Consider the following 18,902-nt stretch of genomic DNA (forward strand, 5'->3'; position numbering starts at 1 on the left):
GCCCAGTGTGAGATGGGTTTTCCAGACACCACACAAGACTCAAAATGGGGAGAAGGGAATATATATATTACAATGACTGTACACATAAATATTACATTTCATTACACACACAATCTCAACTATCTCTACCATGATAAAACAGTATTTACAATGGATCAAATCTCTTCTCTCTCCAAATAAAGGTCCAGGAGGGAAGAAGGAAGAGATCCTTTCCACCCTCAGAGCAGCAGTGTCTCTAGGGCAGCAGGCTCTCTTCTTTCATGCAGCAGCTGTAACTGGATCTCTGCCAGTACACACGAGGGGGTATCCAAGCCCCTCTCGGCCCTTCGACTTCAAGCGAGGGTCTTCTCTTCCATAGGCTGTGTTCACCGGGACAAGGGTCACCTCACTACGTCATACCACGAAGTACAGGAGCCTTCGTGATGGTGCCTATCTTCAGGGGATTCAAGCCCCCTTGCAGAGCTCCTGTGCTCTGCTTAACAGCAGCAGGGGGGCGAAGCCCTCCTCTGCATTCCTTTGGCCATCCCAGTCCAGTTCTGGGAAGCCCTGAGCATCTCAGGTCTTCTCTTTTCAGTGCTGTAGCACTCTAAGACTCTTCTTAAGTAAGAGTCTATCATCTTCCTCTTATCTAGGAGGTCTCAGAAGGGTTTGGGGACTTTGTTTCAGTTCTTACCCAAACTCTCTCTCTTTCTGTAGAGTTTAGTTCTCTCTCTGCTGCTGGTTCTCTCTCTCTCAGACAACTCTGTGTCTTCCTTGGCTGCATGCTGTCTCTGCTGCTTATCTCTTATCTCTCTGCCACTGTCTCCGGCCAGTGCTGGTTTTGCCGCTGCTCTTACTGCTGCTCACGGTGGAGAAAAACTTCCAGCTTCTCAACTACAGACACTTAGCCTAGACTAGCACTGTTCCAAGTCCCTGTAGCCCCTCAGCCAGGGGCTGGGGGGGACCATAGCCCCCAAGGGGTACTCCTGCCCCTTCTCCTCATGGCCTCAGAACATGGCCACTTCTCCAACAACAACTACAGCTGCAACTACAACAACAACTACCCTTCTTTTCCGGTCTGAGTGATATGTTTATATTTTGCAGAAACGCTCATTGGTTCAACCTCAATGGTAAAAACCCCCTGGGGTTTTACCATTTTATAACTGTTTTTCCCCCACCACAACACCTCAAAACATAGTCATAAATTATGCCACAAAACAGACACATTTAAGATGGAAATTACTTTTAAAGTAATCTAACAGTAATTTGATACTCAGATCTTAATCAAATGAATTTTTCACAATTTTAAAGAGAACAGCAGATGTTGCTTTGATATGTATTGAAAAACGGTTGTGTTGTTGTAATGCAATCCTCTCCAACTGGCTTTTTTTTTTCCCTGTCTGCCTTGTTATATTTCATTAAAAGATCTTATCATCAAACTCTTTTCCATAGCAACTTGGGATCATAGTAGCTTCCAATGACAGAAGTGTCCAGATTGTGATGAAGACCTGCATATGTCAAATGCCAAAGTAACACTTAACAGAACTACAATAAAGCAAAGGAAAGCAGCCTTAAAACACAGCAAAAGAATTTTATTTCTCTTTTCCTAACCAAAAAAAAATGGTTTTCTTTGAATGCAGTCTAAAAATATAGCAAACTATACTGGAATAAAATCTAGCAAGATTTGTGTGCAATATTTAAAGACCCAAGAACTCATTGAAATTTATTATTGTTATTAGCGAGAGCTTTATTACTGAAATCTATGCAGATATGTTTCTAATCACTTTTAAATAGGCTAAATGGATATGAATCACCTGCTTTGGTGCCATCCCCATATAAGGACTTGAAAATAACCCAAATGAACATAGAATCAGTAATATAGCTTTTATATATTTATAGTAAACAGCTTTTAGGAAAGTTTAAACACAGAGGACTTGCAGACTGTCTGGAAAGTGAATGAGCACAGGCTCTAGCAGATAGCTAAGGTAACTAACCTGCAGAGTGGAAGGGTCTTTACAGAAACTGATGTTTGTACTGGGCATCCACCACCCAGAGAGTTCAAGTTATTCTCATCTGTGGCAGTGTGAGTAAGTTTCATCTGTCAGGTGTCTGCTTACCAAAGTGTTCACGTTTTGATGGGTTAAATTGTTCTTTCACTCGAGATTGTTGGAAGCCAGTTCAGATCTGAAAGCAGTGCTCTTTTGTTCTCAGCATTGACACCATTTAGAAAAGACACTGCAGGGAGTAGGAGGTGTCAGGAACACTAGGACTGAGTCCTACACACCAGAGCTGTCTAATTGTAGTGTGGCTGATGGCTGGATAATTCTGACAAGGCTGATAATGCCGGATAAAGGATTTATTTGTTTTCTCAGGTACAGATAAGTAAAAAAAGACAAGGCAGGCTGAGAAGAGAAGATTCTGTGTGGGTAGGTTCATGTGCAGTTAAGATCACAAAAATGGCTTCAGCTGGCTTGTGGACATGCCAAGTGCATAGTCAGGTCCAGCAAAAAGAATAGTGGGGGAGCTGTGGCAAGCTTCTGAGGAGCAAAAAGCAGTAAAGCAGGATAAAAAATTGTGAAGCTCCTCCTTCCCTACAGTTTCAAAATTTTCTTGCATTTTATGAAAGTCAAAGCCAACTTCAAAACAAAAATTTGCACACAGAATTGCAAATATATCTACTCCTATTAACCAGAAAAACTGCACTGGGATAGCTTGCCCCCGCAGTAAACTTTTTCAGCTAGGAAATGAAATGCCAGCACCCAAGGCAAAACTGCCCAAGGAGACAGAGGCTGGTAGATGTGGGTCCTCTTCACGTCCCGCACTGTCCAGCCCCCCATCTTGTATTCTGGTTCACCCCATAATCTCATAAACCTAGCAGGGTCTTCTAGGAGTGGGTAGTGGTGCTAAACATCATCAAAACAGGACTTCATCAACAGCAAGGCAGTAATCTAAACTATGTGAAGGGGCAATTCCTGCCTGAAACATTACGTTCTTTGTGGATCACCAATTTCTGTCTCTTTGTGCAACACAGTAGACGAAATCATGTACAATCTCTCATCTGATTTTCTTTCTCTCTCTTGGACTGTTTAAAAGGAGTGAATCCTCTAAGCTCTGGTCAATAGGGCTAAAAGTGCTTTAATGAAGCTTGTATCAGAATGGTAACACAATTAGTATAGTTGAGAAAATTCCTTCACAGCTAAAATGGGAAGAAAGATTGAAAACTTACACACACCACATCTGGGCTTTTCTTGTCAGCAAATCCTTCGAGCTAATTATCTCTTCTTATCAAGAAGTGTAATGTGCTGCAAATTTCATCTTGCTGAAAACATGGGAGAGTAACTGCCAAACACCTTCAATATGCTTAATAACTAAACCCTGGGGCAAAATTAATTAAGGTAAGACAAATAAAGGAAGGCTACCCAGAAGGTGGGAGAACTGAAATGGGAAAACCTCAAAAGACATTCTGTTTAAAATAAGTCTGAATACTGATCCAAACAGTTCACATTTCTCAACTCTATAATAGTAATATTTTGCCTTCTAACAGGGATTTTTTTCTCTATTTTATGTAATTAATAGCACACACAACGAAATTCTGGAGAAGGTATTTTGGATTAGAAGGTGAATTCTTATGAAAGGTGGAAGAGAAGCACTGAGAAAGTGTACTGTTTAAGGCTTCATTGTTCTGACACCTGTGTAGTTGTTCAGTCCTGTGCGAAGTGGTATGAATTCTATAGAATGACTATGGTCACAATGACTTTGTAATTTATGAAAATCAGTGTACCTGCTCTGTGTCCTGTTTCTTACTTTACTCCAATAAACTCATGTCTATTTCGCCAGGAATATATTTTCTGTGTTTATCTCAGTTTTCTTTGTGATCTCACTTAACTCACAACTTCATTATAGTTGCAATTAAGACCAAATCCTTCAAAAATAGGATCCAGAATGATCTCTGAGTGCATATCAGCAGAGTAATTACAGAATTTGAGAAGAATATAACGCCTTCTTTTTTAGCTTTGGGAACAAACAGTGCTGCTATGTAACCTGTAAGCCTCAAGAAAAGACAACTAATAGAAGACTACAGCCACTGCACTATGCCCTCATAAGGTGCTGATAGCAAAGAGCAGCAGATCCAGGTTTTGAGAGCTGCCATTTAACTACCAGTGCAGACACTGAATACTAACCTTGCAGACCCAAATATGGTGCATTTGTACCTTTGAGCAGTCTATGTATCTCTACCTTTATTCAAATAATCCCATCTGAGCTGTATTTATGTCCATATATGAACTTAATGATAAGAGAGAGCAGAGCCCTTCTCAGCCACAGGCAGCAGTTGCACTCAAAACTTTTTAAGCATGGTAAGCAAATCAAACTCCCAGTTATGTATCAAAGTGAATACCTCTTTTGTCCTTCCTTTAATGTCATTCCAGAGTAGGTAACTTTTTAACAAAACACAGCCTCCTCTCTACATTTTTTTGAGTAGGTAAATTTGCTGTGCAGCAGCAAGTGCTGTCACATTTAAGTAAGAGCCAGTGTTCTAACTAGAGTGCTTCATTCTGAATATCAGCACCCTTTATCAGACAGACCACCAAAGCCATTAGCCAGCTGGTTACTTAAAATGTAATAGGTTGATATGATTCTATTTGGATTCATTCTCAAGGTAAGTTTTTTATTCACACTGTGTGAGAGTTTGTTTTTCCTAAAGAAGGGCTCTCCTCAGTAGAAGAGAGCAAGCCAATACATACTAAAAAAAACAAATTAAAAGTCATTACTGTCCTTATAGAAATGTCTGCAAGATGCTAAAGTCCAATTAGCTATACTAATAAATTTTGATTTATACTGTATCTAATTGCTGGGAAAAAGAATCAGCAACAACTAATAAATAAGGAAGAAAAGTGATGGGAGGTATTTCATGATCTCAGGACAATTCGTACCACAGACAGAGTAAATATGACTTATGAAAATTCAGACCAGTGCAGAAGGACTCAAAATCATATCCATTTTCACTGAAAATTTGAATGCTGTTTGAAAATGCCATATTTCTGCTAGTGTACCAGACCATACCACCCGTGCTCCAAGACATCCCTAAAATATCAACTTAAGTCATATAAATACATGGTCAAATCTATCACAATATTTATTTTCAGAGACTCAATCCTGTCTGAAGATTATCCCATAGGTATTGAAAATGAGAAAAGACCTGGTGGATTGTATATTCTCTCTTAGTACTAATCCTTGCTAAAATAAGTTGCTCCCGAGGAGACAGATTCTGCTTTAGCTTGTATCAGTGCAGAAGAAGATAGAAAATTTCAAAACCAGAATGATATTAACAAAATTGGAGCAGACTGTAGCCCCATAGATTTTTCTGATCTAGTATTAAATGAGGAAAGTGATGATATTTTCACTGCTTCCCTAGGGAAACCCCTTTGCAGGTTAACAGACCTGAATGTTAATATTACTTTCACTGCTACTGACATTTACTTCATCCTGTTTCCTCACTCGTTTCCTACTGGGTGACACAATTTATGCTACATATGTAATATGTGTAGATAGCAGCAAGCTCTGCTACCACTAATGTTGAGTGCAAACATGACTGCTGAAATTGCCCTGTAATCTTAGTTCTTATATCAGATTCAATCCAATTTTTCTGGAATATCTCACACCACATTTTTCATTTTTCCAGCACACTTCGTTATGTCTCTTCATCATTATTCATGTGTTCATGTGTTTATGTGCATTGCTCATTTATTGTCTCTTCATGGACATTTTTCTCACTTCATTTTCCCCAAGCTACTTAACTATTGACATGTCAGCAGAGGAAATCTCAAACAGCCTTCATCCTTTCGCCTTTTTTTTTCCCCAATGTGATGCCTGTCATAAGCATAATTTTAATATCAATATATCTATGGAAATCACACATAGTTTATTAAAAGGCCCCAAAGCTCCCTCATGGTAATCATTTAACATTGGCAGTTCAGCCAGTCAGTACCTCTCTTGTTCGTTTTTTGAATAATACAATAAAGTGCAACAGCACCTGTATTATGTCTTTCAAACAGAGTGCCTCAGAGCACTTCATGCACAGACACAACCACTAAAATGAGTGCTGTAGTCCCAAGTTAGTTGAAAGGTGGGCTATGATGGCTTTTAACAAAAATGTGAACTTAAAAGAAGAATTGTGTATCCCAACTCTTATCCATGAGTGTTATGCTATAAAACCCACACCACTGGCAAGAAAAGGGTTGCAACAAGAGGGTTGTGAGGACTGGAATTGTCTGGAGACTATAGATTTGGGGTTTTTTAATGAATGATTTTTTATTAATCTCTAAGCAAGCAGTGCTCAGATTTTGAACATAAAACAAAGGCACTGCCAGGCACACAAACACAGGGGTTTTTCTTAGGTTCCTATTTAGTGAAACACAATGGAAAATCAAGTGACAGTAAGTCTGGTTGTTCTAATTTTTTTATTTTTTTTCTTTTTCTGAAGGACCTGGGTGATTCTGTCTGATCCTGATTCAGACTACAGCTCTACCCTAGAAGGACCTTAGATGCATCCTCACTGGAGCAAGATATGAATATACTCAGTTTTTTCTTACCATGTAGTTATGTGGAGTCATCGAATTACATTAATTACTCTATCTTAGTGCTGAGCTTGAGTTAGTCAAGGCAATATTTATAATTCATATTGTATATTTGCATTGATGGAGAATCAGAGAATATTTGATAACATGGCAACCAATATGTATGTGGTCTACATTTGATGTGCTGTATTAAGTGGAACTGGTTTGTCCAAGGCTGTTATAGTAGAGCCCCAATAGGTAAGCATTCTGCACTACTGTTATAGGTAGAAATATAATTTTAAAAGGAAATAAGGTCATGCCAGCAAAATGAATGGGAGGGTCTTTGATACTGAAAGCCCGTGAACCATATCTGACAGGAATATCTAACAGTTAATCAGGAAGCTCCATTTATGTTGAGCAATATGAATCCATTTCATAATCAGAATCCCTTAGATGGAGCATGTTGTGAGAAAGATCAGAAAGAATAGCTAGGAAAATTTTTTTATTTTTTTTTTGTAGGGAGGGATGGTGCCAGAATCTAAAGTCAGTGACACTTTGAAATCAATAACAATCAATTCTGTAACAATCTGGAAGCCAGTGATACCTGACAGAATCGTCAAGATGTCAAATTTTGTAGAAGTGAGTTCCCTGATGTTACGGCAGCAGTCTTTAAATGTATTTCTCTGTAAGATTCATCATATCAGAAGTGCAAGATGTAGTGTAATATTAATGGATAAATTGAAACTTGAGGAACTGGGGAATAAAACAAATCTGACTTTTGTGATAATGCATAAGCGAAGATTAAAATGGAGAATGTCTGAAAAGAGTAGAAGAGTAATTATAGCAAAAGAGTAAATTGAAATATATAGGACTCTTTTAAAATCTACAATTCTACAGTTCATATAAAAATGCATTATATGAAATGTGGGAACACTTAAAGCGATCATTTGAGAGAGACACAGCTGATATTTACCAATGGAGAGCAGAAAAGAAAAGCAATGCTATTGTTGGCAATGATGGATTTCTTTTCCTAAAAAATGTTCATTAAAATACAATGATTCTGTCTTGATTTTAAAGTTTTGCTACAAAAACTATTAATACCAAAACAGGTTTCATTCCATAAATATAAAACAGCGATTTCAGGCATTGCATTAATGCCTGTTCTCAGAAATTAGATTAATTCATCTATGATACAGAACTGTGACCCCTTCCAAAAAAAGTTCGAAGTAGAGCATCCCTGAAGTCTGTGGTTACCCCATATGTTGCAGGGAGAATTAGACCATGAAAATATGTCTTACAGGAAAACAAGGACATGCAGTCACCAAATGGCCACTCCTTTCAAAATATTCCAGTAAAAATAAAAACTTGAAACATTTTCACTGTAGAAAGCTTGGCTTTTTCAAATAGAAAATCTCATTTTCCTGAGAAACTGAACATTCTTCATGAAAAAATATACCCCGTTAAAAATAGAGAATACTTTTGAAAAGTTGTTATAAAACTGTGAATGCATTGTAAAACTATCTGCTCTTACCTGGGCCTGACATCAGAGTGTAGGAATCAATATTTCTTATTTCTATTTCTGCTTTTTCCCATTTATTCACCAGTCATTTGAGGTAAGTCACTGACCCTGTCCTGTTCTCCTTTGTAAAATTTATGAAATAGATACAATATTCCTAACAGGTGTGCTAAGACTAAACTGTTGCTGGTGAAATTCTCTGAGATTCTAAAATGAAGTGTTCTGTCTAAATCAGACTATGTATCAAGCACTATGTTGAAATAAGATGTTTCATCAACATCTGATGATCCTATTCCCCCAGGATTTTGTACTTTGCAGTCTCAAAGGACAGTGATCAGCCCAAGATACAGCTACAGAACCTCATAGGAAAGTTAATTTCTCCAGTCACCATCTTGCATTTATAACTTTTATAATTTTATTCCCACCACCAGACACAACACTGAATAAATTCAGTAAAAGAAACAAACCAACTTTGTAAAAGCTCATACTGCAAAGCCTCCAAACAGAGTTCATTTGGAGGTTTTATAGCCTGAACCAACATTTATCATTCATAAAGACCTTGTGGGCTTTCTTCAAGGTCTGTCAAACCTACTGTCTCATATGTACACAAAACATGACTAACTTCGTGGCAGGGGCATTGTAAACAACATATCTGATAATTTTACTGGCCTTTAATATATACTAACCTAGAAAAAAACTCTTCAGCTTAACTTCTTGCAAAGTTGAAATACTGATAAACAAATCTCATTCACATTCAAAAATAAAATGTGGTTTTATGTATTTTCAACGCTTTAAACGGCATTTTAAATTGCATAATTGGCCACACCTGATTATAACCCTTCTAAATCAACAAGATTAATGAGTTCCTTAAAATACAGTATCGTTTACATCTTCAGATTGGATCATTTATGTAAATAGCCAATGAAGTACTGTAAACTCCAATTTCCAAATAATTGTAGCAAAAAGATAACTAAAAGTTACTAAAAGTTTGTATTGTTACAGACATACATATTCAGTATTGCTGCATGCATATATTCACAACTGACTCTGCTGGAAGAGAACTATTCCTTTGAAGTTTATTTAGTGTTTTTTGAACAATGAATGAACTAAAGAATTTGTTGCTTGAGCAAATCCCGTTGAGTAGAATACATTACAAAATTAATAAAAAAACATACCCATGTTTAATTATTTGATCATATGAGAGTCTCAACTTATATCTGGATTGACTGTTTTATATCATACCTCTGTGAAATAGCTACAATGAGGAAAAAAAGACAAAACAAAAGTAAAATTGTGCTTTGTAATTAAACCTTAGGACTTTTACAGATGAATTTCTGTCTCATGACATTAAAGTGTTATTTGTATCTTGATACTGTTCCCAAACTGAAACAAGAAGAGCAAAGATTTCCAAAATAGGCAGTTTGTTATTAGTCAACAGTCTATGAAAAGGAAACTCAGGTATTATCAAATTAACTGAACAATGGATAAACAGTTGGAACAAAACCAAGTCCCAGATTCCCATTCCTTTATTATTCAAGCTTGATTAGCTATCTTCTGTAGCTGTTGTCCATATTACCTGAGTGCAAAAAAGCAGCTCAGACAAAAGTAAGAACACTTCAGTCAGAAGCTGAAGCTGTAGACTCTCCCAGGGATGTATATGACAGTGGCTGTGAAGGAAAGCAAAGCACCTGGATTAGTTGCCTGCTTCTATCAAACACCCCATAGATCTGAGTAGTGAAGCAAGGAGGTCATAGAATAGAATCATAGAATTCTTTAGATTGGAAAAGGCCCTTAGGACCATTGAGTCTAACCATAAACCTAACAGTGCCAAGCCAGCCACTAAACCATGTCCCTAAGTGCCACATCTGTGGGTCTTAAATATGCCCAGTGACCCCTCCAGAGCTAGGCTGTTCCAATGCCTGGAAACCATAACATTTTTTTTAATATCCAGTCTAAACCTTTCCTGATGTAACCTGAGACTGTTGCCTTTTGTGCTACCTTTTGTTAATTGGGAGAACAGAGCAACCCCCACCTCTCAACAACCTCCTTTCAGGTAGTTGTAAAGAACCATAAGGTCTCCCCTCAGGATTCTTTTGTGAGTTGTTGCTCATATGACTTACTCTCTAGACTCCAGAATTGTGGAAGATGAATGAACTGTCAGTTTGGAAGGACAGACTAGAGAAGAAGTACTCAACAACCACTACTCTATGATATTTTCTGCATATTGAAGTGAGTAATTTTTAAGTTCAGCTACTTATTTTCCAAAACCGAACAATCACCCTGAAGAATCTGGTATCTCAGTTTCATTGGGAGAAAGAAAAAAATTTTTTGGACCATACCAACTGGTTAGATTACTACAGGTTTTGAGATCATTCTTTTACTTCGTTTGTCTTCACTATTTTGGACAGTCACACTGAATAAGATTTGAACAGTTGGATACTTTGGTATGCAACACTTGATTTCATCAATTACATAGACAGTGGGAATGAAGGTATCTTCAGCAAGTTTGCAGATAACACCAAGCTGAGTGGTGCAGTTGACAAGCCTTAAAGAGCGGGATGCCATCCAGAGGAACCTGGAAAAGCTGGAGAAGTGGGCTCATGGAAAATTCATGAGGTTCAACACGGTCAAGTGCAAGGTGCTGCACCTCGGTTGAGGCAACTCCTCATAACAAGACAAGCAGGGGGATGAACAGATCAAGAGCAGCCCTTCCAAGAAGGACTTCGGGGTGCGGGTGGATGAGAGGCTAGACATGAGCTGGCAGTGTACATTTGCAGCTCAAAAGCCGACTGTATTCTGGGCTGCATCAAAAAGCAGCGTGGCCAGCAGGGCAAGGGAGGGGATTCTGCCTCTTTACCCTGGTGAGACCTCAGTTGAAGCGCTGCATTTCAGCTCTGGGGTTGCCAGCACAGCAAAGACATCGACCTGTTGGAGTAAGTCCAGACAAGGGTCACCAAAATAGTCAGAGGGACAAACTCTTCCTCTATGAGGAAAAGCTGAGAGAGTCAGGATTGTTCAGCCTAGAGAAGAGAGGGTTCCAGAGAGAGCTAATTGAGACCTTACAGTATTTAAAGGGGACTTAAAAGTAAGATGAGGACAAACTTTTTATCAGGGCCTGTAATGATATAAAATGGGGTAATGATTTTAAATGAAAAGAGAGTAGATTCAGAGTGAACACAAGGAAGATTTTTTTTTTTTTTTTTTTTTTTTTTGTGATGAACATGATGAACCTGTAAGAGGTTGTCTAGAGAGGTGATAGGTGCCCCATCCCTGGTAACATTCAAGATCAGGTTGGATGGGGCTCTAAGCAACCTTATTTACTGGAAGATGTCCGCGATCACTGCAGGTAAGTTGAATTAGATGGCATTTAAAGGTCCTTTCCAACTCAAACTATTCCATGGTTCTATGCTATCCTCATCAAAATACATTATGAATGAGTGTTCATTTACAAAGATGACACAAAGCCAAGTTCTATCATGATCCTCATCTGCTTAATTTAAATTCTAAAATATGTCATTTGCACAATAGATTCATTCTTCTGCATAATTTCATAGAATTCCTGTGGAAAAATAACCCCTCTGCACTGGGAGGAGGGAAAGAGATCCTTTTTATGTTTTCTGAGACCTGTCTTCTCTGTCATTTTACATGATGGACAAAAAACCTCAAATTTTTCAAAACAGCTCTTAAAAATCACAAGAGGACTTGGAAAACTTCTTAAGAAATCTTCAGTGAGTCATAGACATTTTCAAAGGTCTCCCAGCTAAGTCTTTCATAAAAATTAATAGAAAATGAATTGACTCTTTCAAATAATATAAGCAAAGGGAAAAAAAGTGAACTTTATCATTCCCAACCTATTTTACATTCTCTCTTCATTTTGGGAACTCTTGTAGTTAACAGATGGCACAAAGGCAAATATACCTTTTGATCACGGGGGGGGAAAAAAGAAAAAGTAGATGATTTAGGAAGTGTGTTTTATTAACTGTAAGAAATTAGGACTGATTCACTTACATTGTTAGTTTGTAACACAGTATAATCAAACTATATGATGATGGGTGCCTAATTGTCTTTCAAGATTCTAAAAAGGCACTCCATTAGCCCCCATTCAGAAAGCAGGTCTGTTCCTGAAATCATGCTGGATCCTAAATACGTACATCAGGGTCATTGACTTCACTGCTCAACTCCAATCTCTCCATCAAATTCAAGCCAGGCAGGTACCAATGTAACATATAATTAGTCAGGGTCAGACTTTTAGATGTCCACTTCCTTCACTTTCTGAGCTCTGCATCCATTGTCATGAGTTTAAGAGGTACTAACCCATTCCACAGAAGAGTTTCAGTGTAACAGCTCCCTATGACTCCTTTCACAAGCAAAGACCAACAAAAATCAGTATTAACAAATGGATAATCCTTATAGTCAATCCATTGGCTAGATAACCTTTCCTATTGTCCTGATGGTGCCCTGCATTTTAGTGGATCCCAGATGGCCTTGCTGCAGTTGGGCAGAAGATTGTCAATTAGCTCTGACAGCGTCAATGATTAACTCTTATGATACAGATTCTTATGTGGGAAGACCTCATTTCATATCAGGACTGTTATTTCCCATTGCTGACAAGCCTAATATCTTTTTCAGAATAAAAATTGCCATAGTCAGCATGTAAACCTTACTTATTAATTTTTTCTCTCTTTGTTTTCATTTTAAAGTTCATAAAGCCCTGTGGACAATTGGTGTAAGCTATTGAGAATGTGGGCTGTCTTCTCTGGTCTATGACTAAGGAAAACTACAGTGGATGTAAATGCAGGTTTCATCTATGAAGGCAAAATATGGATTGGTTTTTAGATTTTGATTTTGTTACAGGTTTTCCTCTAGTAGTAAGAATTGTTCATCAAACACAAGTAATGCTTCATTCCACATCCCAAGACAGAACCTGGGCTTTTCTCGGGGATACAGTAATTTGTAAATTGGCCATCAGTCTCCACCAGACTTCCTTTTTTTCACTGTCTTTAAAAACACAGCTCTTCTGTGTTTCACTTCAAAGTAGAGTGTGTTTCTCATCAAAACTTTACAGAGAGCTTTTGAAGCTTCCCTCCTCTGCAGGAGTTAAATGAAATATATTAAAAACACTAATTTCTTCATGATCTACTAATCACAAGGAATAAAATTAAATTCCATATACTTTCTTGTTTCTTAGTACTTTTTGCATGCATGAAGTATAATGTTACTTAAACCTCTCCTCACTTTACTCCATGTCATCAGAAAGTTGCAATTGGAGCTTTTAACCTCTTTTCTGTCAGCTGCAGCAGCTTTTTTCATTTTATTTATAACAGATCATTCTGTTAATTGGGTGTTTTTATGTTGATATTCAAGAATATTGTTCATGCTGTTTCTTGCTCTCTAAACTATCATTTTGGTTTACCATGAACTTGTCTGCAGAGCAGATTTTGCTGTATTATTATTTACATGTGATAAAAGATCCTGGAATGTTTCATATTGCTGTGGTGATCTGGTGTTTTGACTGAGTTTGAGGAGAGGAATAAAACTGCTTCATGTCTTAAATAGTTAACTGTTCCAGCTTGATAATTCCTCAGCTGGGAAACATGTTTCCATTATTTTCACCAGTTCTTCAGCAGAGTGTCATGACACTCACCTGTTTGGATATAACTAATTTATTTCATTTAGTTGCTTCAGAAGGTTTTTGTGGTGAAAGAAAGAAATCAAATTTACCACTTCAGAATTAGTGGTGCAAACAGTGCATCCTGTGCAGGTTAGAATGGAATAAGGAATTTGTGGGATTTTGTCCTTGACATGGGATACTCTTGTAGAATGTTGGTTAAGACTTCTGGATGTATACAAAAAGTTTATACTCATACGACGGAATTATTAGTCTCCAGTTTTTTTGTCATTCCACCACAATGTGATCTTTATGAATAATCCTGTGGAACACTTTTTAGTTTGGGTTTTGTAGTTTGGTTGTTTTGTTGGTTTTTTTTAAAAATAGGTATGCACAGGGTGTTACACTCTTATTTGTTACTTCACAATTAAGGAATGGGCACATAGAACTAACACGTTATGGTTGTGTGGTACTTGTAAAACATATTTCCTTACATTAGATGCAAATAATTCTGTATTATTCTGGTACCATGTCTTGTATATAACACTTTTGGATCTCTTGTTACCATAACGACAAAGTGAAAAGAGGGAGAAGGTTTATATCGTAATACGTTTTTTACTGCTTATTCCTTCATCTAAACACTTTCTTCTTCACACTGAAGAGGCTTACGTTGTAGTTATACATTACATTATATTTTAATTGGTGAAATATAATTAATAATTATGCAGAGGTTCATATGAGAGGTGGGTGGAGCAGGGGGACAGGATTCAGGATTTTAAATGAAAACAATTGATTTCTCCCTTAGGAACTGTATTTGTTCCTCTGCTAAAACAATTCAAAAAGCCTCATTATGCAAGACTATTTATAACTACACTGGGAGAGAAACTGTTTTACTTATTAATTTTTATTTATTTATTTATTTATTATTTATTTTGTTAATATTTTGTGCATTTAAAACCGCCTCTATCACAAGTGACTTAAATATACAATGAAAAAAAAATATTTTCTCGTGGTCATTCTGCTATTTAGTTTGTGGCCACAGTGCTCTGTACTGGAAGCCATGAACTAAGACTTGTACACCAGCTCATGTTTTCATCACTTATTTGCTGTGCATCTGTTATATGGTCGTACATTAGTCTAAGGATCAGCATCTTTGTAGCAGGGTGGTCCACAACAAAATAGGGACATGAGAAATGCCATGATTATTCTACCACTACATAAAACCAGTACGGTAAAAGACCTATAGTGGAAACAATTTGCCATTAAAAATAGGAGCCAATAGAAAATTTCTACCTGTTAGACTACTTTTCTGGTGGAGCTAGAAATGGCCTGATACTAGTAAATTTACAAGTCTCAATGAAGTTTTTTTCACTTGAGCCAGATCTGTTTGTTAAATGATTGAAATGGCTGAAAAACATATTCAAAAGATCTCACAAATTACTTGACATCTGCAAAGTGATATGATGCACATGTCTGTATGTTATACTACAACCAAAATAGTCTCTATTCTTTGTGTACTCTGAGGGCTGAAGATAAAAATGAAGGCCAATGCATTACCAACTTCTCTGCTCTTTTCATGCTGAGAAAATAGCAGCACTGAGCCTGCTAATCACTAATCAGGGTCAAATCAAAACACAATAATTTCCAGTGTATTTAATTCTGTTTAAATTCCACTCCTCCAGATTATTTTCTTTCTCCTGTCTACAGTATAAACTACTAAGAGTATGCTAAGTAATTAATGAATTACAAAGGATAAAATTTGTCATGAAATCCTAAATCATTTTATGCCAATTCACAGAACTCAGAAAGTTCAAGCTGAGCAAAACAGAATGTGATGAGATTTGCAGCTTAATTTGTAGACACGGAACTACACTTCTAGATTTACATTAATATTTCATAATTAAAAAGGTAGCAGTTTCACTTTCTAGTAAATACTAATTGTCACTAGGCTGTATAATAAAATATTTTTAGGAAATTTTTAGTGAAAAGTGCACTACAATTTAGGTCCTGTTTTGCTTAAACTTTGTACAGTGTTTTATCTCTTAGTGTATTATTTCTTTCTCTTCCCTGCCTTCTTTTCATGTCTTTTTTCCCTGAGCACTCTAGCATCTCTGTGTGGTCATTTGGGTTTAATATTTTGTTTATTTAATTGCAGATTATCTGAAGGCATTAAAGCATTATGATTCATTTACTAGAGAGAATGCAATTTGAGTCACTTTACATTAATTTGTTTTGCTGAAGTATAATTGCCATATTAGGACATTTTTTTGTAAAGACATCAATGTGTAATTGTGCTATTACCATATATTATCCCACTTCATATAATTTATAAAACATGGAAGTAATCATTACAAGTCAATTCCATGTTAACTGAATAATCTGCTCCACACAGTGCTTCAGAAAAAAAAAAAAACAAAACAAAACAAAACAGAACAACAGGGCCTACAGGCCTAGATTCACAGAGTCAAGCTCATCTTTGTCACTCCTAATTGTCATCCACTTCTCACCCTATACAATATTTGCAATGCCTCGGGGTGGTGGATAACAGGAAGTACATGTTGAACCCATTACACGATCAGCAGGAAAATAACTGTGTCATTCCCATTTTCTGCACCTTGGTCTTTTCTGCAAGGGTGGAGATTAATTTCCTGACCCTTCATCTGGAGTTATGAGCCATAACTGTCCTTTTCTTAAAGTATCTGTTGATTTTAGTGCTATCTTTTATTCATCAAATAAAAGGGGGCATGGAGAGGCTTACATGGCAGTTCTTGTCCCAGTTAACAGTTCATCCTAAAATGGAATTAATCGCATAGCGAATCTTTACTGGTTTTGTTTCTTAGTTTTCCAGAAAATAATATAATTATTATCATTAAAATTATTATGAATTATAATAACCATTATTTTTGTTATTGTTGTTGTTATATGACAGCAACTCAAATATATCAGAAAGAAGAAATATGGAATCAACACTACAGGGACTGTTTAGAGGTTTTACATGGAATCAAACGTGAGAAAGTCGGAAGAGGGAAAACCTATCTTTTCCACTGGATAGGCCACAAGGTAATCCTTTGAAAACTGCCATTTTACATCTTCCCCCTCACATTTCCGTAGATAAATATAAAAAGATGGTTCAAAACACAAACATAAGACTCTTTTCTGGAGAGGTAAGATGATGTAGGGCACAATGAAACAGTCAGAGTTCTGAAGGACACAATGAAGATAGTTTATCAAACCACTGTGGGAACTTCAAAGAGCCCGCAGCTCTGAACAACCTGATTATAAACATATAAAAGCAAAAAGAGTTGCAAGAGAAAAGAGCACAAACATTTTAAGCATCAATAGGTTCAAGTAAGGTTCTTAGATGTCTTCTGTTGTACCAATGAGATACTCAGGAGGAGATTGTTTTTAACATCAATTCAGATGGTTTTTGTACTCTGATTTTGTATTTTTACATTTCCCACAGGTTTGATGTTTGTGGAGAAACACACAGAGCTGTACACTGTTGTGGGCTGAGAGTGGTTCTTTAACGCTCACCAACAGAGATGCCAAGCATCACCATTCCAATCTCAGTCATGCCTTTGGCAGCCACAGCACACTTTCCTACAGCCCTGCTGAACTACCACAAATGCAGCTGTGTTACAGGAAGAACCTGGAGTCCTTACTTGTGTTTGTCAGAAGCTGCTGTTTAGTCACTGCTGTGTGACTAATGAGCAATTTATTTGTTGCTCAGAAAGATCTGGGACTTTTGTTCTTTTTTTGTAAAATTCGTTCTGAGGGTGAGATGGTGGGGGGGGGGGGGGGCGGAAGTTAGATGTTAAAAATCTGAATTATCATTGAACTCCATAAATGCTTTTGTCAGACATGGGGAGATTTCAAAATGTCAAAACATTTTATTCTGAAAACCTGCAAGTAAAATGTTTTGACATTTTCAAAATCAAATGCTTCATTAAAGAAATGGTGAAATTAAGTATTTTGAGAAAAATACACTTCCAACTTAGTGTTTAACCCTCCATTTTAAAAGCTGTCTTTATCAGAAGAATAAGGTCAGAGGAGATTAATTCAGAACTTAAAAAATGCTTTTTAGTTCGACATAAGTTGCTATTTTAACTTTTTTATCTATTTCATTGAAAACCCTACAAAATTTCCCAAGCACACTTTTAGTTTCCCTGGTTTTTGCTCATTCTTCAATTCAACTACTGATGTGAAATGCCCTAGAGATCCAGTTTTGAGCTTTCACTTTTCTACTTGTCCTTATATTTACTGTTTTATTCTTGCTTTGTCTTCTCTGTTTCCTGCAATAAATGTTTCTTTTTATTTAAAAATGACCCTGAGATTATCTCAGATGGCTAGAGCATAGTACTAATAACACCAAGGTTTGATCTCTGTATGGATCATTCATCTGAGAGTTGGACTCAGTGATCCTTATGGGTCTCTTCCAACTCAGAATATTCTGTGAAATCTGTGAAACTTCTCTTTAGCTGAATACCCCTTAGTCACTGTACTTGCCCTTTTGCTTACACTCTTGGTAGAAAGATTGGGCTTTGGTTATGGATTGCAGTCCACACCAGGACAGGAGTTTCACAAGAAAGAATGGTGTGGGCTGCAGAGGATTACTTATATTTGTTCTTTTTTATTTTTTTAATCAAATCTATGTAAAGTATTAAAAAAATGCTTGTTGCTGTTATTTCTCCAGCTTTCATTTGCCAACCTGTCCAGCTGCAGCCTAAACATGTTCCAAGTTTCTGTTGTACGGACACAGAAGTGTCCCTTGCTTTCCAGTTTCTTAGTGAGAAGCACATTTATTTCTGCCTAAGAAATGTCCCATCAAGCATGATTTATTTTTTATATCTTAAAGTAGGAATACAAACCATTTTTAATTTTTTTTTTTATCAACTGGAAGTATACTTCCTATGGTTGAAATAGATGCTGGACACCATGGAGCCCCTTAGTCATTGATAAAAAAACCCAATTAATTCTTTAAACCTCAGAAAGCACTGTGGAAGCACTGTGGCAGGGTACTATGACCACTTTTCTTTTCAGACTTTCTGCACATAGGAGCAAGATGACCCTACGTCCCACAGCTGCCAGACAGACAGTCTGGCACTAGAAACAAACTCACTCCAGTTAATGTCAGCTAGCAACCATTTTGCAGGTAGCATAATCCTAATACAGCTGCGGTAGTCCAACAATATTTATTTGTTTATTCATTGACTGACTGTATTTTATTGAGGAAAATCTTCTGAAC

At 37.0% G+C, this 18,902-nt stretch overlaps 1 long non-coding RNA gene across 1 annotated transcript in view; it reads right to left on the reverse strand.

The window, feature by feature from the left end:
• Positions 1-907: 907 nt before the first annotated feature.
• The window catches only part of LOC116781168, an 844,439-nt gene continuing 826,444 nt past the window's right edge, over positions 908-18,902 (reverse strand). Inside the window, exon 3 of the long non-coding RNA XR_004354792.1 lies at positions 908-1,021. This is a non-coding gene — a long non-coding RNA (uncharacterized LOC116781168). The remainder of the gene's footprint in view (positions 1,022-18,902) is intronic.

The sequence above is a fragment of the Chiroxiphia lanceolata genome, chromosome Z (genome assembly GCF_009829145.1).
Source record: "Chiroxiphia lanceolata isolate bChiLan1 chromosome Z, bChiLan1.pri, whole genome shotgun sequence".
Taxonomy (NCBI): domain Eukaryota; kingdom Metazoa; phylum Chordata; class Aves; order Passeriformes; family Pipridae; genus Chiroxiphia; species Chiroxiphia lanceolata.